The sequence below is a fragment of the Antennarius striatus genome, chromosome 1 (assembly GCF_040054535.1).
Source record: "Antennarius striatus isolate MH-2024 chromosome 1, ASM4005453v1, whole genome shotgun sequence".
Lineage (NCBI taxonomy): Eukaryota > Metazoa > Chordata > Actinopteri > Lophiiformes > Antennariidae > Antennarius > Antennarius striatus.
The window spans coordinates 7,398,827-7,423,132 of NC_090776.1; the positions used below are offsets into that span (position 1 = coordinate 7,398,827).

At 44.7% G+C, this 24,306-nt stretch overlaps 1 pseudogene; it reads right to left on the reverse strand.

The window, feature by feature from the left end:
* Positions 1-470: 470 nt before the first annotated feature.
* LOC137596268 (G2/M phase-specific E3 ubiquitin-protein ligase-like) lies at positions 471-2,737 on the reverse strand (annotated as a pseudogene).
* Between the last annotated feature and the right edge of the window lie 21,569 nt (positions 2,738-24,306).

The window sequence follows — 24,306 nt, forward strand, 5'->3', positions numbered from 1 at the left end:
CGGACTTTTCAGTAGTGTGTGTGTGTGTGTGCGGACTTTTAACCAGTGTATGTGTGTGTGTGTGGACTTTTCAGTAGTCTGTGTGTGTGCGGACTTTTCAGTAGTGAGTGTGGGCGGACTTTTCAGTAGTGTGTGTGTGCGGACTTTTCAGTAGTGTGTATGTGCGGACTTTTCAGTAGTGTGTGTGTGTGTGTGTGTGCGGACTTTTAACCAGTGTGTGTGCGTGTGTAGACTTTTCACCAGTGTGTGTGTGTGTGTGTGTGTGTGTGCGTGTGCAGACTTTTCACCAGTGCGTGTATGTGTGCGTGTGCAGCGCGCACCAGCGCGCACGTGCGTGTGCAGCGCGCACCAGCGCGTGCGTGCAGACTTTTCACAGCGCGTGCGTGCAGACTTTTCACCAGCGCGTGCGTGCGGACTTTTCACCAGTGCACGCGTGCGGACTCTTCCGCAAACAAACAAAATATGCCAACTCAGGCTCTGTCAAATCCGTAGGTGTTCTCCAAAGCAAAGTCAAACTTTTCTTTGAAGACCTGACATGAAGCAGCGACCTGATGCAGTTAACACATGTGTTGGTCATTGGAAACATGGGTGTGGAAGAGAAGTCATCATCCCCTGGATGAATGAACTCCACAGATGGACTTGGTGAAAACCCGATGGGAGGGACAACAGACGCACCAGTAGCAAAGGCCAATATGTTCTGTAATTGTTCATTCTCCCATTAATGCATTATATTCAATATACACACATATATGCGTACAAAAATATTTATTAAAATTCCCCTTTGATTGCCATACCTCAAAAGTAGGTTATTATTAATAAAATATGTATAATTAGCCTACCTAAAGGTAAGGATCTATGTCAAGTATTGCACCTTCTGCATCTTGAAGATAGTCTCTCCAGTAGGTTATCACCACTTCCTCTGCAACTGTCTTGTTGCTCCATTTTGGTGACAAGTGAATGGTGAAAAGATCATCTACCTGGTCAGCAGTCAGGTTGCTTGGTTCGAAGCAGAACATTGGGCGAAAGCTGTCTGGATTTCCTCCAGAACCCCAAGAGTTTTCAGTCCTTCAAAGAATATATAAAACAATCAAAACAAACAATTCTATTTGCTTACTTCATTTAGAATTACTGGTTCCAGCCTCACATTTTTGACATAATCAAATCCATAAACTTAGTCTATGTTGGTTGATGAGTAGAATTCTATTACATATTCTGGTTAACTGTAAATGAACACTGAATACCTTTGAAATTGACCTTGAACCTTGTGGATGACCTGAAACATGTCCTGTACCAGCAGATCCCTGTCTTTGATTGACCGAAGAGGCCTCATTGGCCAAGTAGTCAAGCAGAGGTGCCTTTGCCTTCTCAAGGTCCTCCTTGGTTGTGCTTTCAGATATCAGGCATCATATAATAAATTGAATAGAATATGGCATAATCATTAAAAGAATCTCCCTTCATAAGGCAGTCCTCATAGGCTTACTGACTGTGCATGAACCAAAGTCGGAGAGTAGCAAATGACCTTTTTGACTTTTTCAAAGAGTTCTGGATCAGCTATGTCTTCTAGCACTGGATGTGCTGAAACACCAGCCAGTAAAGAAAATACAACTAGTGAGAGGAAGTTTGGTGCAGGACCACCATGTACCAAACTTACTGCGATGGCTCTGCCTGCCATATAGTACCAGTCCTCTCTTCGAGCTGCAAAACAACAAAATAATACATGTAATACTGTTAGAAGTCATTAATGAAATCAGTTTGTTGCACAAATTTAAATTTTAAGTGAGAAAAACAAGAACAAAAAAAACCCACAGTACCGGTACTGTTGAGAGCGAAGTTTTTGCTGTTTTGTGTTCCCTCAAACATGGGGCACTTTGCAATGCTTTCCATTAGGAGCCTCAAAAACTCCCTCCTTGGACTTCCTAAATGAACTCCTTCCTCATTTTTTCCCATGTCATCTGAGAACTTTACAGACACCATCAGGTTGGGCTCATAGGACGATCTCTTGAAGCCCCGAATGCCCCCCTAACAAACAGCAGATCTATTTGTTAAATATGCGGCGCTGAATTACATTAATTTTGCTGGCCAGTTCAAGCACTATCGTCTTCATAGGAACATTCTCACAACTACGAAAAAACACAAAAATAATGATCAGAAACAGTAATATGACACATTTTTTAACAAGCCGTCTATGTCTAAAGATTCAATATGTCGTACTCCCATCTAGCGTCATGGTTGTATATTAAAACCAATTCAGTCGTATTCTTGATGTACAATGTAAGGACTAACAACTAAACAGTCTATGCAAATGATCATTATATGTGCACTACTCACATGCGGCTCTCCATACTGGCAACTATTGCCTGCTGTAATCCTTCATCCTCAGAGCTATCACCAGACCTGGTAGCAACAAGGGTTAAATAAGAAGAGTAGTTGTCCTCATCAAGACTGTGTGGTCCATCGTGTCTTGTATTGCTTGAGCTAGGACCACTGTCGGGACCACTAGTGCTTGGACCACTATCAGGCCCACTGGTATCCGGAATACCATCACTTTGTGCGGGGCACATTCCATTAGGACCAATTATACTTCTTGTACTACTTGTGCCAGGAGGACCACTCTCAGGACCCATAGTTCCAGGAATACCATGACTTACTGCAAGGAATGGTCCATCAGGTCCTCTTGCGTCAAGTTTCCAGTTTTGTCTTTCTCCACTGTTGGGGCTTGTCCCAGGGCAGTCTTCATCACTGCTAATGCAGATACTTGCCCTTGAATGCTGGTTATCATCTACAATGTCATCCTGAAATATAAAACATGTATGGGGCTACTACTGCTGTGTTGTCATGGCAACACTATAGACGCTGCTTGTGCTGTTCCTGAAAGTTGGGAGTTGCTGTGTACAAGTGGCCTGGAAACATGCTCTCTAAACATGTCAGTGCTATGTGCCTATACAAGAGAGGAACTGCTTGCCCTTCGGTGTAAAGGTAACATACCACCAGCGAACCTCCTTAAGGATGTCTCCACCAGTGGCCCAGTGGCGGGCAGACGGAGGAAGAGGGGCAGGAAAGGAGGTGTGAGACAACGGATCCGCAGAAGGGGAAACAAGCCCCCGCTGCCTTCCGTCATTTTAAGTAATGTGCGTTCTCTACGGAGCAAAATGGACGAGCTCCGCTTACTTACGAGATACAGTCATGAGTACCAGGAGGCCAATCTACTGGTTTTTACCGAAACATGGCTTAGAGAGGATATTCCGAACTCCATGCTAGAGATGGAGGGCTTTCACGTCCACAACGGCCGATCGGGATGGCTCGTCTGGGAAATCCAAAGGTGGAGGACTAAGTGTGTATGTAAGTAAAAACTGGTGCAGTCAGTACACCGTGAGAGAAAAGTACTGTGACCCTGATCTGGAACTGCTATGTCTCTTGATGAGACCTTTTTATCTTCCAAGAGAATTCGGAAATATTATTGTCTGTGTGGTTTATATTCCTCCTAGTGCTAATGCTTCCAGAGCAGCAACTAGGTTGGCAGACTGTGTTCAAGTACAAATGCTGGGCACACCTGGAGCACCCGTCTTTCTGCTAGGAGACTGTAATCACTGTAGACTTGAACCAGTGCTACCAGGCTTCTACCAATATGTTAAATGTGGCACCAGAAAAAGTAAGGTTCTAGACAATTGTTATGGCAATATCAAAGATCCTTATAGAGCAAAAGCTCTTCCTCCTCCTGCAAACTCCGATCATGCTACTGTTCAGCTCATGCCCTCGCATAGTATAAGACTGCTCTTAAATCCAGTAAGCCTGTTCAGAAAACTGTCCTGCAGTGGACGGAGGACAGTGTTGAGACTCTGAAATGTTGCTTCCTAAGCACAGATTGGAGCATCTTCCATGACCAGGAACTGGATGAGGCAGCTGAAACTGTGATGGACTACATTAAGTTTTGTGTGGACGCTGTGGTTCCCAAAAATACTGTCCTTCATTTTCCTAACAACAAGCCATATATCACCAAGGAGGTCAAAGACTGTAACCCCCATTCTGCTTTAGAGGATAGTGTCAGCTGTATGAACTCCAAAGCTTGTGGGATTTCATAAAAAAAGTCAACCCTTACATAATCAGATGGTTCTACTCACTGACTACAAACAGATCCTTACAGGTTCAGGTTAACTCTGTACTCTCAAGTCCCAGACTGTGTAGCACTGGTGTACCACAAGGGGCAGTGAGCTCACCTTTCCTGTTCACCGTCTACACTAATGATTGCAGAAGTAGTCTCCCTAATAACTACATTTTTAAATTTTCTGATGACACTGTTATACTGAGCCTTCTGAGGGGTGACAAAAGTCTGGTGGGCTATATGCAGGTGATTCACAAATTTAATACTGTGACTGTGGCAACAGTCACCTGATCTTGAACACCACAAAGACAAAATAAATTATCTTTGACTCAAGAAATGTATGACCTCAGGATCCAGTGGTTATCGGTAATATGCAGATTGAGCAGGTTGTTTCTTATAAGTACTTAGGGGTCTATATGGACAACCAGCTAAAATGGCATGTTCAGGTGGACCATGTGTGTTCCAAATTGGCTCAAAGACTGCACTTGTTCCATAGACAGACTTTTTGGTGGAAGTTCAGGAGTTACATCTACTTTCTATGACTCAGTCCTAGGGAGCATTATTAGATATGGCATGGCTGCCTGGTTTGGGACTCTCTCTGTTCAGCTCAAATCTAAAATATCCAAAATGGTGAAAACGGCAATGAAGGTGATTGGCAGGAAAGACTCTCCTTCTCTCCAGTCTATCTTTGAGCAGTCAGTGCTCAGTTTGGCAAATAGAGCGTTGTCTGATCCTTCTCACATTCTTTTTCCAGAATATGAATACCTTTTTCCAGGTAGACGTTATAGAAGTAGTTGTTGCAAAAACAACCATTTTAAATTACCTTTTATTCCAACCTCCATTGCGCTTTTAAATGACAAAGTGGTTTGAAGCTCCAGTTAGTTGTTCTCATGAACTTTTGGTCCCTCATATTGTGATGGTGCTTGTCATTTTATTTTCTTTATATTTACTTATATTTTTATTAGACCTGTGGTCCTGTTTTATGTTTTGTTATTGTGTTTACGCACTTAATTTTGTTTTACTAATTTGATTCTTGTATTTTTTGGCATTGATTAAGGACAGTGATATCATCTTGGTTGGGCAGTTTTGACTCTTTTATGTATGTACAATGCTGCTATCTTTGTATTGTCATGTACTGTATGCTTTAAAACGTTGATGCTGATTAAGAAGGGAAGCATCCGGCCGCCCCATGAGCAGCACATTTGGTGTGACCGGGTCTGGGTCAGCGAGGTCAGAGGAGACATATCCCAGAGGTTTTGAATTCAAGATACCTTCCACCTCCACTAAGACTGTGTGCAGAACTGTTTCTGATGTTGTTTGGCTTCCTACAGCAGCGTTGAGGGCCATCTTGATGGATTTAATTTCCTGTTCCCAGCTCCCACCAAAATGCGGGGCAAATGGAGGATTGAACCTGAAGTTTACCTGTGATTGAGCTAGTTGCTCCTGCACATCAGGTGCCATGGCCTGGAAAGCACTATATAGCTCTGCCTCTCCTGCTTTGAAATTGGTCCCACAGTCAGAAAGTAGTTCGAAGGGTTTTCCTCTACGTGAGAGAAATCTCCTGAGGGTCATGAGAAATGTGTCTGCATCCATATGGTCAAGCAGCTCATTATGACTGCAGCGTGTTGGTAGACATTTCAAGATAATACCCTACCTTTTTCTCCGTGCGTCGGCCAATTTTCACTGTGAAAAGCCCAAAGCAATCCATGCCTGTGGACCAAAAGGGGGGTTTGTAAAGCCTGAGACGGGCCGGAGGAAGGTCTGCCATTTTTGGAATGACGGGATTGGCTCTCCATCTCCGACAGTCTTGAGACTGGTATTGATGTTGCCATATGGCTTGGCGGCCGCGCAGGATCCAATACCTGCATCTCATTTCTGCCAGGACACGCTCAGGGCCAGGGTGGAGAAGTTTCTCATCATAGTGTTTGATAAGGAGTTTGGTTATGCAATGGTTTGGTTCTAGTATGATTGGATGGATATTGTCGTGTTCAAGGCTCTCTGCTCTCCAGAGTCGACCTCCCACTGATAAGCCCAAGATCAGAATCATATTCAGGAGACAAGGGGAGCAGTTTGCTGCTCTTTGATATGAGTTTGTCATTTTTAAGGGCATTGAACTCCTCAGGGAAACTCTCCGATTGAGCCTTTTGCAGAATATGTCTTTCAGCGTTTATGAAGCCTTGTGCGTTTGGACTTTGATCTGCTGCCCCATCAAACAGAGTCGCAGTCTCCTTCATCAGTTCCTCCCAGCTGCCATGCTTTCTCAGGTCAGGGCTGTTTGTCTCACCTGACATCACTGTTCCACAGAACATTGATTTCCGGAGCTCCTCAACTGGCTCTGCTGTAGCTGACAGACATGGATTGGCAGGCTAGCTGTCAGGGGCCAGCAAGAGGAAAGCAGGGCCTTGACTCCATCTGTTATGCTGAGAGAGTTCTAGGAGGGTTTTACCACGTGTCAGATCATCGGCTGGGTTGTTCTTTGAATCAACATATCTCCAACTCTTTGTGTCAATCAGAGTCTGAATCTCAGCTACTCTTGTTCCAACAAACACCTTAAAGCGACAGGAGTCAGATGTGAGCCATGACAGAACCGTTGTTGAATCTGTCCAAAGGGTGATTGACTGTAGTGGGTAGAAGGTTGGCCAACTGAGCACCAGACAGGGCTGCGCACAGCTCAAGGCGAGGGATGGATAGTTGACGCTTGGGGGCTATGCGTGACCTGGCCATGATGAAGCTGACATGAGTGTGGCCATGTTTGTGTTCTGAAGGTAGGCGACATCCCCATACACCCGCTCTGAGGCGTCACAGAATACATGTAGATGACACTCTGACGTGGCTGTATCAATAAAAGGGAGAAGATAACAGCGAGGGAAGAGAATGTCAGGGAGATTCTTGAGTTCCATTTCCCAGGTTTGCCATTACTCCAACAAGTCGTCGTTTTTAATGATGTCGTCCCATCCCCTTTCCTGTTTCCATAGATCTTGCACAAATATCTTTGCATGGGTTGTGAATGGGGTCTAGAGGATCCTAGAGGATCATATTGGCTGGCCAGCACTTTGTAGATGTCCCTCATTGTAGGCTGGTGGTAGGGGACTGACCTGTCGTTGTAACCCAGCATGTCTGTGGAGCAGTTCCATTGTAGGCCAAGTGTAAGCTCTTTGGGGTCTCCATGCTCTGAGAACCATAGTTCAGTTGTTTTGGACTTGGCCTCTGGGAGGAGATGTTGGACTACACCTGGATCATTACTGGCCCATTGTCTAATGTCAAAACCTCCCTTAGCTAGCAGGGGTCTCATTTTGTTGATGAGGGATTTGGCCTCCTCAGAGGAGGGAAAGCTCTGGAGGCAATTGTCTACATAAAAGCAAAGTTGGACAGATTATAAGACCTCCTCATTGCCTTTAGAGTGATTTTGGATGTGTGTCTGAACTGCATAGGTGGCACAGCATGGGCTACAGGTTGTTCCAAATGGCAGAACTTGCCACTCATAGACACTGGGCTCCTGGTCTGACTGCATCTCTCTCCATACAAAACGCAACAAGGGTCTGTCCTCCTCCAGGAGGCGTACCTGATGAAACATGACCTTGATTTCTCCACAGATGGCTATGGCCTGTTGGCGAAATCGGAGTAGAACTCCTAGGAGAGAGGGGCCGAGGACAGGAGCAGGCAGAAGAAATTTGTTCAGGGATAATCCCATGTACTCAAAAGAACAGTCAAATACAACTCGGGGTTTGTTGTTGTGCTCAACCATGTGATGTTGGAAGTACCAGGTTTCAGCTGGTTTGTCTATCTGCTCACTGGGTATTTTGTTGACAAAGCCAGACTGCACAAGCTTATCCAGCTCCTCTTGGTACTGAGCAGACGTTTTGGGGTCTTTGGACAGACGTCTCTCTGTAGCACAGAGACGTGGTAGGACAGCTTCCTTTGGAGCCTGAAGGACTGGATTGTTTGGAGCTCTGAGTAAAGGAGTGGCATTGCACATTACACCATCTACATCTACTCTGACTGTCTTCAGCTGGAGGAGATCAAGAGCCACTTTGTCTTGTTTTGACCTTGTGACGGTCTTCTCATTGATGTGGGGCAAGGTGTCAATCTGCCATAGTCTCTCTACATTCTTGAACAGCTCACTCTTAAAGCAGGTCAGGGTGTAAGATATAGACATTTGCTGGGCTTGGACTAAGCTAGTTGGCCCTTGGAGAGTCCACCCTAATCTGGTCTGTATGGCTACTGGACCACCAGCTGGGCCAATAATCACTGACTGTAGGGGTGTAATGGGATGGGCATAGTCTGAACCAACAAGGACAAGAGGGAATACATGATCAATAGGTTGTAGTGGGATACCTCTGAGATGGGGGTACTGATCTTGTAGCTGTTTCACAGGGTATGTGTGTTCAGACAGTCCGAGGTTCTCAACAGTGAATACTCCACTGATGTCATGCATTTTGTCCGGCTGGTTGATTGGGGAAATGACATGGATGCTCCATCCAGCTGCACTACACCCTGTTTCACTGTGCGTAGGGAGATGGTTTCAGGCCAGGTGTTGAGGCACAAGCGCTAGACAGCCTCAGGGAGCACAATGGATCTACAGTATCTGCACCATCATCCAGGATTGCATGGGTTGCAAGAGTCCTTCCCCCATTGTGAAGACGCACATTAACAACTTTGAGCATGACCTTGTGGGAGTGGTTAGGGTGATCTACAGTGTGTACAGGGACTCTGATGAAGAGGAGGCTACCATATCTGTGGTTGTCTTGTTAGTATTAGTGTCATGGAGAACCATTAAGTGGAGCTCCTTGCACATATTACAGGGCTTCTTCAATGTGCATTTGTCTGCCTTGTGAATTCTCCCACATTGGTTACACCTATCCTTCTCTTTGGTCCATTTCAAAATGTCACTCATAGGGAGTTTCTTGAACTCTACACATGCACCTAGGAAATGGTCTCTAATATTACAATAGGGGCAGTAAGGCTTAGGTAGGTTAGCATTTACCTGTCCTTTAGAGGGAGGTCTCGGTGTGGAATCGGGCTGAGGCACAGTTGACAGGTAGACCATGGAGCCCTGTTTGGTGGGCTGGCATTCCTTGACAGAGTGTGGCCTCTCCTGTTTGTGGAGTTCAACAGCTCGGTCGGAGATACATTTGGCTCTTGACTTTGACTGTAGCCAAGTGGAGAGGTCATGAATGGAGTAGGTTTGGTTCGCCTGTCCAGTCAGAATGCCATGGTCGATACAGTACTCCACAAATGAGTCTCTATACTGTACAGGGAGCTTGCTGAGGAGTCTATCAACATGAGAGCCACATTTTATCTCTGAGCCATTGGGGCACTCTAGGGACAGCAACATACCCAGTAGAGAATGGACAGATAGGGAGAAATTATCAAAGGCCTCTACATCACCTATGCGTATGACTGGGGAGTTCAGTATTGCCCCCAACTCACTCTGTACCAGTAGTCTGGGTTGACCAAATCTCGCTTGAAGTGCTAGGAGGGCAGTGGAGTACAGTCTTGGATCATGCATGCTGGATGCTGCCAGTTTGTGAGCTCCTGGGTGTTGAACATGCTCCAAGAGGATGTGATACTTATACTCCTCAGTGAGATGGGGGTGATTGTCAAGGAGATTATCTAGGGCCATTTTCAGGAGGGCAAAATCACTTTCCCGTCCACTCCTGAATACGGGAAGTGAAGGTCTTGGGATTCCATAGGCTGAGGCTATGACCAGATCTGTGATGTTGGGGGTCTGAACTGGTGGAGCCTGTGAGTAAACTGGCAGCTTCTGGGTTGACATAGCTGGTACTGCGAGTGTGGATAAATGACTAGAATGACTAGGAAGGGATGAAGGCAATATCTGGGATGATACATGGTGGGTAGGAAAGGTGGCTTGGGCAGATACTTGGGGAATGGACCAAGTGACAGATGTAGCAGGGTTCAAACGCAAAAGAGGGAACTGAAGAGGTGCTGAACTTGGCCGTATTGACTGAGACATGGGGAGTTGAACTGAATGAGAGGTTGGAGGTTGAGGTGCCTGGGGCCTGGGGAGTTGAGGTTGAAGCATGGAGAGTGAAGATGGCTGAGACATGTGCATCCTTTGAGGGGCAGGAGTGCCTATCCTGGATGGAGGGAGATCGTAAAAGGAAGAGCTGGCTACATCTCCATTAGATGGTGAGGGGATAGGAGCAGTTCCAACCAGGTGATCTCCCAGGACTTCAGGGGTATTCTGGATGGTGAAACTAGTAATGAGCTTTGCTGTCTCTAACTCCCTTTTCTTGATACAAATTATTATGTCTAAGTTTATCTGTCTAATAAGTCTCTCCCTCTCCCTGTGTGCTTCTTCCTGCATTCTCCCAGCATCTCTAGCCTTCCTATCTACTAATGCACATTTCTCATCTAGTTCGTCTTCCTCCTGCCTTTGTTTCCTAAGCCCCTCCAACTCATCTCACTTTACCTTTTCATCAAGGATGCAGTGCTGGGTGTTGCTCAGCCTAGAGGTATAACTACCACTCAACCTAGCCGCATAGCTTGTAAGCTGGCTAGGGGCTGACTTGGAGTAATGAGTCCCCTTCCTCTGGGAGCTACGTGAGCCATGGGATTTAGTGGGTGCTGGATACCCTAATTGTTCAGGGAGGCATGCATTTCTTTTAGGTCTGGCCCCGGGCTCATGGCCGAAATTTGGCTGAATTGACTGGGTAGGGGGTTCAGCCAGTGGTTGCTGGAGGCAGTAGCAATATGGGATCAGGCAGAGGTGAAGATGGTTTGTCTGAGGGGGCAATTAGGTCTCCAACCGCATCAGGCTGGACAGCGCTGGCTATGGTTTCCTCCTTTAGCGCCACCAGCATTGGGCTTGGGTAAATTAGCTTCAGTCTGAAGCATGTCCTCTTCATCCATCTCAGAAGTGCTTGAGGTAATGATTGAACTCATGGGCTCACCAGGTGGCTTCTTGCTTTGGACAATCAGCAGTTTGGGGTTCACTGGGGAGTGTGGCTCAGTATCCGTCTCGAAGGACCATTTTGTAGGATACAATGGAGTACTACTGGAGCCACACACCACCAATGTTGTCAACTAAATCAACAAATGTTTATTAGTCAAAGTTGAGTTCCAAAGTTAAGTTTGCCATGGTTCTAGATAAGAACAGAAATTAACATTAAGTAATATTATCATCAACATCAACAATATCATTAGTATCAAAGATAATGTCATGTCAACTAAGGTTATATCAAAATAAATGAACAAATAAACTCTTGAAGCAACTAAACCATCACATCAGCACATTGCAGCTTTCATTACTCACATTGATGTGGTTTCAACAGACACATGGCATGGCTTTTTGTTTGGGACCAAGGACAAAAGAGTGAGTGTCAATTTGGGCCGCACCTTTATAGTAGGTGTCCCAGGAAGTGGGAATAGTCCCACTGAGACTGGTGCTGCAGATTAAAAATGTTCAGCGTCCCCTTCTGGAGAGGAGGGTTAGTGCAGGGAATGAATGGATTTCTGACAAACACTCTCCCCACAATCTCTGAATAACAGCCCTCCACATCGGCTAAACCAGCATCTGCTGAAACTCTAACATCCATATGTGATATTATGAATAGCATTTTTTTTCCAATAAGTTAAAATGCTTTCAGATAGGAACCTTTGGGAAACGCTGGATCGAGATGCGTCGGATGCAAGGAGGGCAAGGAATGCTACTGCAGACGCAACTGTGGAGGTGCAGCGGTACTTGACCGAACAACCACTGGCCAGGTCAGAAGACCCAGTGGATTACTGGAAGAACCACCAGAGTGTATACCCAAATTTGCTTAAACTGGCGAAAAGTTTTTTTATGCATGCCGGCTTCATCTGTTCGATGTGAACGATTCTTCTCCAAATGTGGAGAAATTGTCACTAAGAAAAGAAACAGACTTAATCCAAATAATGTGGAAAAAAATAATGTATCTCAATAAAAATCTTTGACCACCATCATCCCAAATTATCAGCCCTTCCATAGTTGCACTAGCACACCCAACCAATACCAGATTTTCCCTGCATTAGCTCCTCAACAACACTCCACACATTTGTCAATTATTATCAGTGCATAGAATATAATATTTAGTCTAGGGTATATAAAAAATTAAATGAAAGATACTTTACGTCCAAGAAAAAAGGAGATGATTGTGCATGTGTGTAGTTGGAAGCTTCTTGTCAAACTAACTTGCAGTGCAGGGTTTGAACTTCGCCAGGAGAGGTCACTATAATTGAAACTTCGAATAATGAACCTATTTCCGAACCAGTTGGCTCAAGTGATTCAGTGCTTCACAAAAGCTTCATTTGCCCATCACTACCCGCCAGGTCACTGCTTAAGCTGAGGCGAGGTAAACGCAAGGTTTCAGACTATGCTATTGACTTCCGCACCCTCGCCTCAGAGAGTGAGTGGAACCCTGCGGCTTTGAGAGATGCATTTTTTCAAGGACTCTTTGAAGCTATAAAGGACCAGTTAATTTCAGTCGATCTACCCGAGGATATAGATTATCTCATTGCCTTGGCCACTAAGGTTGACAAGAGACTCGCCAAACTGGACCAGGAACGGGGACGACTTTGGGTTCGCTCGTCGCCACATAGCAGGTGGAGGAGCGACTCCCAGGATTGGCCGAGTCACATCATCCACCAGCAGCCAGCCTTGTTCCCATCAACCACCCCACAGAGGAACCCATGCAGCTGGATAGATAGATAGATTTATAGATAAATATAGACAGATATATACTTTATTAATCCCAGAGGAAATTGTATATATCCACTGCTCAGGCATTACATAACAAATAAATACTGGATAAACACCAGGAGAAAAAGAAACACATCACAGGACATACCGCAAAACATACACTACACTAACAGACACATGCAGCACTAACAGGACTTATATACTAAACTATAACTAAAATATAAACAGTATAAAATTAAAATATAAACAGTATAAAATTAAAATATAAACAGTATAAAATTAAATTAAAATTAAATGAAATCCATTCAGCCGTGTGCTGACCTCGTCACCTCCCCGCCGCTCCTCCTGAGAGAGTCATTGTACCCCCTGATGGCACGGGGCATGAAGGAGGACCTCAGCCTCTCTGTGGAGGCGCTGTGTGACAGCAGTCTGTCACTGAAGGTGCTCCTCTGTTGGGAGAAGGTGGTGTGTAGGGGGTGGCTGGTATTGTTTATGATAGCCTTAACTTTAGACATGGTCCTGCTCTCCAGAAGCGTATCCACAGAGTCCAGGCTCAGCCTGACCACTGAGCCTGCTCTGCGGATGAGTCTTCATCGTCAAGTCTGGATGAGTCTGGTTCGTATTCACCTGCCCGTTAATGAGCGTTTCCGCCGACAAAGGGACGGCAGGTGCTATTACTGCGGACAGCTGGGACACTTTGTGAAGGCCTGTCATGTTAAGGGGGCCGGGGCATATTCTAGAAAGCACACTAAGGTAAAGTGACCAGAAGCTGTGTCATTGGGAATCCTGCCCAATTCCAGCATCAGGTGATATCGTTTCAGACTCTAATTCACTTCTGGTTTCTGTGTTCATTGACTCTGGTGCCGACGCTAACTTTATGAACTCTTCCCTCTTCAGGAGATTGGGGCTGAGAAATTTCACTCTCCAAAGCCCCCTTGAGGTTAAGGCCAAAGATGGCACCCCTCTGGGTAGGATAACTCATCGTGCTCAGGTCGGTTAAACTTATTTTCCCGGACTCTCACACTGAGAGATTAAGTTTTCATGTATTTAACTCTATGGCTCATCAGGTAATGTTAGGACACCCATGGCTCAAGGCCCACAATCCCAATTTTGATTGCTATAATGGGGAGATTACCTTCTGGGGACCTAATTGTGTGGATTCCTGTCTCCCCAAGTCCTACAGTTCTTCCTCGGTCACTGATCTCTCAAACCCTGACATTGTTAACGTGCCGCCATGTTACCATGATCTTCATGAAGTTTTTAGTAAGGCTAGAGCCACGTCCCTGCCACTGCACGGTCCTTATGATTGAGCTATTGACTTGTTGCCAGGTAGCACCCCACCCAGGGGTACATTGTATTCTCTCTCTGCTCCAGAAAGCAGAGCCATGGAGGACTATGTGAGGGACTCTCTCTGCTGGGATCATCCGTCCCTCCTCATCCCCTGCTGGAGCCGGGTTTTTCTTTGTGGAGATGAAGGACAAGACCCTCCAACCCTGCATAGACTATCGCGGCCTCACTGACTTTACGATTAAAAACAGGTACCCTCTTCCCCTCATTTCCTCAGCTTTTGAGTTGTTGGAGGGGGCAAGATTTTTTCAAAACTTGACCTCTGCAATGCATACCATTTGGTGAGGATCAGGCAAGGGGATGAGTGGAAAACTGCTTTTAATACTCCCACGGGCTATTACAAATATCTTGTGATGCCTTTCGGTTTTACCAATGCTCTTGCTGTTTTCCAGACCCTGGTTAATGATGTGCTCCGAGACATGCTTAACGTTTTTGTGTACAGGTAGTCGTCGACTTACGACCTATGCAACTTACGACCGATCGACTTTACGACCACAATGTCCGGGTAACGCGGACATTCCCTCCAGCCACAGTACACACGCTCTGAGGCTCCCGCGCTCTCTTCAGTCCCCACGGCGCACACACGCTGTTCAGTCACAACGTGAGATCAATAGCCCAGCCCACTACTGATGGGCTGGGCTGCTTAGGAGGCTGTGACGGAGAAATGTATGAATGGCGTATGGAAAAACTGTCAAGCGTTACGTGAACTCTTCTGCTGAATTTGAAAGTGACGAAGAACTTGATCAGATTCGGGAGAAAATAGTGAAACTGGCAAAAAACCTCTCCTTGGAGAACTCACGAATGATCGCGCTGTATGAAGAACTGATCGCGCTGGAAGAAGAAAGAGAGGAAGAAGAAGAGAGAAGAGAAGCAGAGAAAGAAGAGGAGGAAACAGAAAAAATGTTCACCACCAAAGGCTTGTCAGAAGGCTTTTCCCTGTTAAATAAACTCCGTGCACACTTTGAAGAAATGGACATAGAACATAGAAACATTTGCAAGGATTGAACGGATGGCAAACGACGCTTTCCGTCCATATCGTGAAATTTATGAGGAGAAAAAGAAACGAACAATTCAGACAAAGCTCACAATGATTATGAAAAGATCGTCTCCCGCTCCCACCAACCCACACGCTGCCCCAGCTGACGATCCGGACGACCCCCAGCCAAGCACCAGCGCTGCTGGATTGAATTTTTACTTAAGAGTCGATTTACGACCAAGTCGAGTTACGACCGATCTGTCGGGCCCAATCGCGGTCGTAAGTCGACGACTACCTGTATTTGAAAGACATCTTGATCTTTTCCCCCAATGAAGAGACCCACACTCACCATGTCCGCTCAGTGCTTCAGCGGTTGCTTCATCTTCAGCTGTTTGTGAAAGCAGAGAAATGCAAGTTTCACAAAACCTCGGTCTCATTCCTTGGGTTTGTGCTTGCTGAGGGGGAGATCAGGATGGATTCCGAGAAGGTTTCTGCAGTTTCGGAGTGGGCCACCCCCAGTTCATGCAAAGAGGTCCAAGGTTTTCTGGGTTTTGCCAACTTTTATAGAAGTTTCATCCTCAACTATAGCTCCATAGCTGCACCTCTGCATGACTTTTCTTCTCCTCACAGACCTTTTGCCTGGAGTCCCGAGTGTGAAGCAGCATTTCAGGGTCTAAAGAGAAGCTTGACCTCCGCCCCTGTTCTCATCCTCCCGAACCCCAGCCAGCAGTTCTTGGTAGAGGTAGATGCTTCTGATGTCAGGGTCAGGGCGATCCTCTCCCAAGTCTGTTCCAAGGACGGTTCATTGATGGCGATCCGGTGCTCACCATTTGACGCCTCCTGTCTGCTCGCCATCGGGGCCGAGGGGTCCAGTACTTGGTCAACTAGGAGGGCTATGGGCCTGAGGAGCGCTCCTGGATCCCGTCCCGGTTCGTCATGGACCCCTCCCTCATCCGGGATTTTCTTGCCGCCCACCCTGACGCTCCTGGGCCTTCAGGGGCCGGCCCTTGGAGGGGGGGGTGTACTATCCTGATCCTGTTTTGTTAAGTGTTTTATTTGCTCCCCTATGTTTCACGTCTTGTCTTCCTGTTTTATTTTGTCTCAGTTCAGTTCCAGGTTCCTGTCTGCCCTGCCCCTTCCCCGTGCACCTGATCCGTGATTGTGTTTCCTGCACCTGAGTCCATATATCAGTCCCATCAGTCCTGCATATATTTCCCCTTCGTGTCCTGTCTCGTCACCAGTTCATTGTAGTACATTGCTCACGTCCCAGCCTTTTGTCATAGTTCTTGTCATAGCTTTTCGTGTTTGAACTTTGCTTGTTTTTTGACCTTGCCTTTTCGCCTCCTGCCTTGGATACCTCTGCCTGGATTGACTGTCTTACCTGTGTACTGAACCCCGCCTGGAATAAACCTTGTTTTCTGATTTAACCGCTCAGTGTCGTGCACTTGAGTCCTGCCTCCCTGTGCTACGTTCATGTCAGCCACAGGTTAAAAAAAAATCAGAGACAATGACAAAAGTTTAAAAAAAATGTTACAAATTTCCTGCTCTCTCTGAGACATTACAACAAATAATTGGACAACGATTCTAGCCTATATCACACACTGACATGTATTGTCCTCTCAGATGCTTATAGCAGCGATATGCGCACCCATAGTTATAATAGCAAAATACGGAGTAAATATCCGTCTTTCCTTCTTCTCCTTGTGCCTGTTGTCCACGTGCTGAACCTCTGTGCTTGGTAACGTGGGACCGTGGTCCGATCAGCACCAGCTGCCTGTGTATGTCCACCGCAGCTGTTGCGATAGCCAGAAGGAAACAGTCCTGTGACGAGTCTCCACGGTATCGCCACCTGCGGCAACTGGCAGCTGCCAGGTTATTGTTGTTGAATTCGCCAGAATTCTGATTAGATCTTGCGACGCCAAAATATCTTTTAATATCGCTGCAGCCTCAGTTAGCTGACCGGATAACTCCGAAGACATTCGCACTCCGCTCCACTTCCGGTTTACAATCCACCTTCAGTTTAAACTGAAACACCATCCGGTTCTACTGAAAAGTCCGCACACACACTACTGAAATGTCACACACACACTACTGAAATGTCCGCACACACACTACTGAAAAGTCCGCACACACACAACTGAAAAGTCCGCACATACACTAATGAAATGTCTGCACACACTACTGAAAAGTCCGCACAAACACTACTGAAATTTTCAGTAGTGTTTGTGAGAGCTTTTCAGTTGTGTTTGTGAGAGCATAACATTTCTGTAGTGTGTGTGAGAGCTTTATTCTGAATTATATCCCTAACGGCCACTCATACAGATTTAGAGTGCATGGAAAATTGGGTCAATTTCAACAAAATTCATCACTTAAAAAAATGCAAGAAACACAAGGCCAGAAAAAAAAAAACACCATTAAGGGTAACACTGACAAAGTATTAATTTAAAGTCCAGGAGAAATTTACCGCTGATAGAATTAGCCAAAAGCATAAAAACTTTAAACTCTAGAAGCAAAAGAACAATTAAACACTAGTAACATGCAGGGAGCAAAGGAGTTTGTTGGGCCAAAATAGACATACACAGTCCAATTTGAAATCTTCCTGTCACATGTAACAGGAAATCTCATCATCTGTTTTAAGGAGCACCCGCTGGCTCCTCAATTTAATGACATTTACATTTAAAATCTTCTCTGTGTAACTGCTACTAGCTTTTTTTTTAATTATAAATGTTTAGGTTGTGGTCACACATATCACATTCATTTTATCAGACACCCATCAGTCCCACCCTTAAGAGAGTGGGCAATGAGCTTAAGTGTATGTGGGTCAGGGTGTGGATTCTGCAGGGATAGGGTTTTTCAGGTTGGGGTTATACAAAGTCTTGCATTTAAAAAAAACAAAAAACAAAACAGTACAGAGCATAAAGCAAAATCCCCACTCCTTATTTTACGTATCAAAATAATCGTCTTCACTCTGTGTGGTTGAACAACTTCAAATGTAACTATTTAAATGTGACACAGCCTGTGACAAAAGGCCCAGTTCTCCACCTGTGGATGATTTATTTGCTCTCCCTTCCTCTCCAACATCTATTGTATTATGAAAAGAGAATTGGATGTAAAATCCCCAGTGGCCTGTGCAAAATTTACCTTAAACTAAATCACTAAAGCTTACTGGTGCTTGACAGTCTGGGCAGGTGTGCAGACTCTTCAGCAATATCCAAGGGGGGCCCTCTAGCATTGCTAACCCTTCATGGATTCTTATTTACAAATCTGACTCACTCTCTCCTTGCCTGAAAGCTTGATCTACTGAAAATCCAAAAAAAATATTTGCCCAAATGTAGTTTCTCACTTATCAACTATCTGCAAGAAAAACAAACAAAACCTGAGTACTTATGGGAACTGTTCAGGTTGTATTTGACCTTGATTTTACTAATAAACTGATGTCATCTCTTCCACAACATGACACAACTGTTTTTCTTAAAGCTTAGTCTAAAAAGACATTTTATATCTACACAAAAGTACTGTTTCAAGCAGTATCACCCAAAACCAGAAATTCAGGCCAGCTAAAGAAGTGTCTAAACATGTCTTCCTATAAGCATACAGCTCAATATACAATTCATGTTAAATAAACAAGCCCATGCAAAGAATAAAAACAAGTCCTAAATAGGTGTTGACAGTGCCACTGTTTTGATGATGCTTTGGGAGTATTCTTATTTTAACATTTCTTTTTCTGCTGACAATTGTGGACAGACAACAGATACGAGTTTTTTGGTGTCACAGCAATCCTGTCTGGCAGTGCAAGAGTCAGTAGAGGTCCTTGTCCCTTGGGATTAAACAGTGCTTATTAAATGATAGCATGGAGACACCATGTCACTCATGCAGAGAGAACATTTCCAGCACGAGAAAGGTGAAGGGGTCTAAAGGAAGAGATGAAAGTTTTAAATCATAATGATGTCCTTTTGGCTATGAAAGTTATTGTTTTCTGTGCTAGGGTATGAATGTTTGATCAGGTATAATGACATACTTACATGGTAATATTATGCATCTATATCCCTGCGTGATGTCTATACATATCGTCATTGATGTTGTATAAATGTAACGGGTAAAGTAACACATTTATGTGATGCTAGTACAATAGATGACTGCCAGAAAAAGTGTACTCAGCCTCAGGAACAGATGGGTTGTTTAGCCCTGATTTTACATCAGAAAGGACAAAACCACAGCACTGTGTTTCACTCAGCTGTCAAAAACTGAGTGGCACAACATTACATGGATGATTACCAATAATTCACTTGATAGGAGTCAACTGAAAGGAGACAACAATGTAATTACAGACCCCTTTGGGAAACTGCTTTGTCATACAAAAGATTAATGATATGCTCTTTTGACACCAAACTAGTGTCTCCAAATCTTGTGTCTGTCTTGTGTCTCTGAGTATAGCCAGGCTGGTAGGCTGGAAGGTGAACAGGCAACAGGAGGCAGACCGGAACTGGTAACACGAAGAGAACAAAGTTATCAAAAGTCAAGGGTTGAGTTACGAGAGCCACAGTGCTGGTACTGACAAGCAGTACAAACGAGCTGGTGAGGAATGAGGAAGCTGGTCCTCATGAAGGTCTGGAGATTGGAAAATGGAAGACAGGTGTACTGCTCTGCTGCCAGGAGTGGCCACGCCCAGGTAGGTGGGAACCGGGTGTTACACAGAAGAGGAGCGAGAGAGGGTGCAACTGCAAATCCTAACAGAACCAGGCGCAAGACTCAAAGTGTCACTTAATCAAAAGCTTTTATCCGAAGTCAAATCTAGGCAGGGGTCAAGACCAGATGATCAGAAAAAAGAGGAAGGTGTGGTGGGTTTTCGTTTTTCTTGGGACAGGGGGCAGTGTAAAATACAAGATATTTATTTGTCAATTCAAATCACGTATAGGTTGAGTAGCTGTACAATAATATCATCCACAGGTTGAGTATGAGTCCAATAATATCATCGATGATATTGACAAACAGTACTTATACAATACTTATAAACAATACTTATCTAATTATGATGAGAGCTCTGGAGACGATGAACAGTCCTTAGAAGTGCTGTTACAGAATATTCTGGGTACTTGGTGTACATGAAGGTGTTCAGAAGGAAGTGGAACATCCCCCGACGGAAGGGTCCGTACGAGGTGTGACAAAGATGAAGGCCAGGGGAAGGATTCCCTGGAAGGGGGGTGTTGGCAGAGTAGGGCTATACAGCGGCCTTGCATTTGTATCCAAACATAGAAGATCAAGCATAAATTGAAGACGCTCTGCTGCTTTTTCCAAGTCACCTACACATAACTGTTTTCAGCTGTAGGTGCAAGGCTTTTATTAGACACGCCCACAAGCTACAGACGGTGTGCCTGTCAATCAATCGGTTCCAAATCAGTCAATAAACATACCATGATATAACATTAAGTTTGTCCCATCATAAACACAAAATAACAAATAAACATTTAATAATTGGGAGCACCAACTCAACACCCCCACTTGCTCTCACATTATTACATCAAAAAAAAAAAAAAAAAAAAAAATATATACATATATATATATTCATTCATTCATTTTCCAACCCGCTTAATCCACTAACGCAGGTCGCGGGGTAGCCAGTGCCTATCCTGGCAGTCTCAGGGCATGAGGCGGGGGACACTCCGGGCACGACGCCAGTGTACCACGGAGCCACACAGAAACAAACAAGCATTCACACACACACTCACTCCTATGGTCAATTTGGGACCAGCCAATTAACCTGAAGCGCATGCTTTTGGAGGTGGGAGGAAGCCGGAGAACCCGGAGAGAACCCACGCAGACACGGGGAGAGCATGCGAACTCCGCACAGAGCGGGACTCGAACCCGGGTCCGCCGTGATGTGAGGCAGCAGTGCTAACCACTGCGCCACCGTGCCGCCTTAAAATATATATATATATCAAATACCACATATATATATATATATATATATATATATATATATATATATATATATATATATATATATTTTTTTTTTTTTTTTTTTTTTTTTTTTTTTTTTCTTCTCAGTTATCTCCAAACATAAACTTTGCAAACTTAATCAACTTAAATTTTGTTGCAGGTTTGGTCATAAAATCTGCGACCATCTGATCAGTAGGACAATAGTCTAAGAGTATTTTCCCATCATGTACAGTGGACCGAATGCAGTGGTATTTGATGTCCACATGTTTACACCTCTGTCTGCTGACAGGATTTTTGGCTAAGGCAACAGTACTTTGGTTATCCTACACCTTAGGTAATGCATATATATGTTTATCTATGCCCTCTAAGAGTTGTGTGAGGTACAGACACTCTTGGATGGTAGCGGCAAGTGCAATATATTCTGAATCACATGTGGACAGTGCTACAGGTGGCTGCTTTTTGGTTTTCCATGACACTAAAGTGCCGCCCTTGGTTAGGCTTATACAATAACCCGATGTACTTCGTCTGTCATTGACATCAGCAGCCCAATCTGCATCACTGTATGCTTGTATACCCAGGTTCTCATCACTTTTCCTGTAACACAACTCTTTGTTACTTGTGCCTTTGAAATACCTCAGTACATGTTTACTGTACACCACTGTTGTTTGGTAGGTTCAGTAAAGTACTGTGACAATTTGCTTACAACAAAGCTCAAATCAGGTCTGGTACAGACAGTCAAATAGATGAGGCTCCCTACTGCCTCTCTGTATCTTGTGGCATCATTCATCAGTGCTGCATCATCCGTGTAGTTCAGTTTTTGTTCACATGGTGTGAATCTAGGCTTACAATCTGCATGTTGAACCTTTGCAGGATTGTTCCTACATACTTTGTGACATTGTCACACAGTTGTCACTCTGATTAAAATCAATGCCAAGAAAAGTTTGCCTAAATCCTTCATTTTGAACCTTGCTGTAAGCATGTCTTTCACAACCTTCAATGCATTTTCATCACTTGCTGCAATGATTAAGTCATCAATCCAAATAGCCATGATTACCTTATCATGTTCTGTTTCCCTTGTGTAAACACAGTGGTCAGCCTGGTTCTGTACAAACTTGTTTTAGGTTAGACAGTCGTGTAAAACCTTGTTCCAATTTCTGCCTGATTGTTTTAGCCCATACAGTGACCTCTCTAGCTTACACACCAACTTTTCATTTGTGTCAGATTTCACCTCGTACCCTTCTGGCTGTTCCATGTAAACCTCACAGTCTATTGGTGCATTTAGGTAGGCTGTTTTTACATCCATTTGGTGTAAAATCAAGTTTTCTTGTGCTGCTTTCTGCGTCAGCACTCTGATACTTGTCAAATTACCTATTGGAGAAAATGTCTCATCATAACCCACACCCATCTTTTGACTGTATCCCTTGGGCAACATATAGGGTCTTATATTTTTCAGATCCATCAGGATTGTTTTTAATAGCATACACCCATCTATCCCCTACTGCTTTCTTACCCTCAGGTAAGTTGGTTAAGGTAAATGTGTTGTTTTCTCTAAGTGAATGCATTTCCTCATCCATTGCACCGACCCACTCTCTTGATTTATCTGAGGTTACAGCTTCTGTGAATGAAACAGGTATGTTTACACATGACTCGATAACAGTAGTCTATGTTACCCTGGACTTGATCAGTCTCCTCATCAGACACATATTTAGACATTCTGCAATCTGTGTATCTGTCTGGCATCCTCCTCTCTCTAGAAGGGTAACGTAGGCTCAGGCTCACACTTGACCTCTACTGGCTGTGGTTGGTGGTGGCTCACTTCAGGCTTGTGTTCAAGTGGGACATGGTGATCTGGACTTCTGGACTTGTACAAAGTCATCTACAGGTGTTAAGTTAGTCTGCGTCTGCTGCTCTACACCTGTTTTAGCCCCAAATTTTACCACCCTGTGCTTCTGCACTTTCTTAGTGTCAGGAAAGTAGACAATGTATGCTCGACTGTTTTTGTCATACCCAATGAAAACACACTCTTCACACCTTGGATCTAGTTTTCTTTTCTCTTGTTTGTAAGCAAAACACTCTGACTCAAACTTCTGCATTCTAGACAGGTTAGGCCATCTGCCTGTCAATGCTTGCGTTTGTTAAAACACCTGTTCCTCACCACAGCGACAGTCTGGACTGCATAAGTCCACAGTTGTTTTGGCAGATTACTTTCAATCAACATACACCGTGCCATATCAAAACGTGTGCGCCAATTGCGCTCTGCAGTGCCATTCTGGTGAGGAGAGTAAGGTGCTGATGTTTCATGTCTAATCCCATGTTTAATGAGTAGAGCCTGGAAACTTTTTCCTGTGTATTCAGTACCATTGTCAGATCTGAAACACTTGACATTGCCATATGGAGCTGTGTCAGCTAGAAACTTCTCTGTAGCTAGTACTGTGTCACTTTTGTTCTTTAAGAAATACACAAACACTGTACTGGAATAGTCATCAGTGAATGAAAGTGCATATATGTGACCATCTCTGGACTCTGGATTGATCGGTCCTGGCAAATCTGTGTGTACTAGAGCTAAAGGTGTTTTAGCTCTCGCATCAGGGTCTCTATTTCTGGTTTGACAATTTTTTCCCAGAGTGCATACTTCACAATGTGGAGGTTTGTTTGTTGGACCTTTAATTTTCATGCCATCAACAACACTTTGCAACTTCTGAATGTCATCGTAGTTGCAGTGCCCCAGAATTTCATGCCATGTCTGCATATCAAAACATCCCCTGCACTGGTCATCACATTCATCATCATCATTATTATTATTTACTGTATGCAAATAATATAGTCTGTCATGTACATGAATGTGGAATTTCGTACCGTCTCTGTGGATCAGAACGTTCTTCCCTTTCTTGAAGATCACAGTGGCTCCGTTATCAGTGGCTGCTTTCACTGAGAAAATGTCTTGTGGATAGGATGGGATGTACAGGGCCTGCCTCAGCGTGGTGTTCAGATGTCTGTCTCTGCTGTCAATCAGACAGACCTCCGCATCGCCACGGCGCTCTGCCACCCCCTTGCACCTCGTGCCGTCAGCAAGCTCCACACAGTGTGTCTCAGCCTGGAACTCCTCATCAAACCTCTTGAACTTGGCGAGATCTGTGATGATATGCTAGGTTGCCCCGCAATCGACCATCAGGCACCTCACATTGACGCCTGCTGCCCCCTCGCTCACTCGGAAGGCGTACTCTTTATCCTGGTCGTTAGTCTCCCCAGAGACTTTACGTGCAT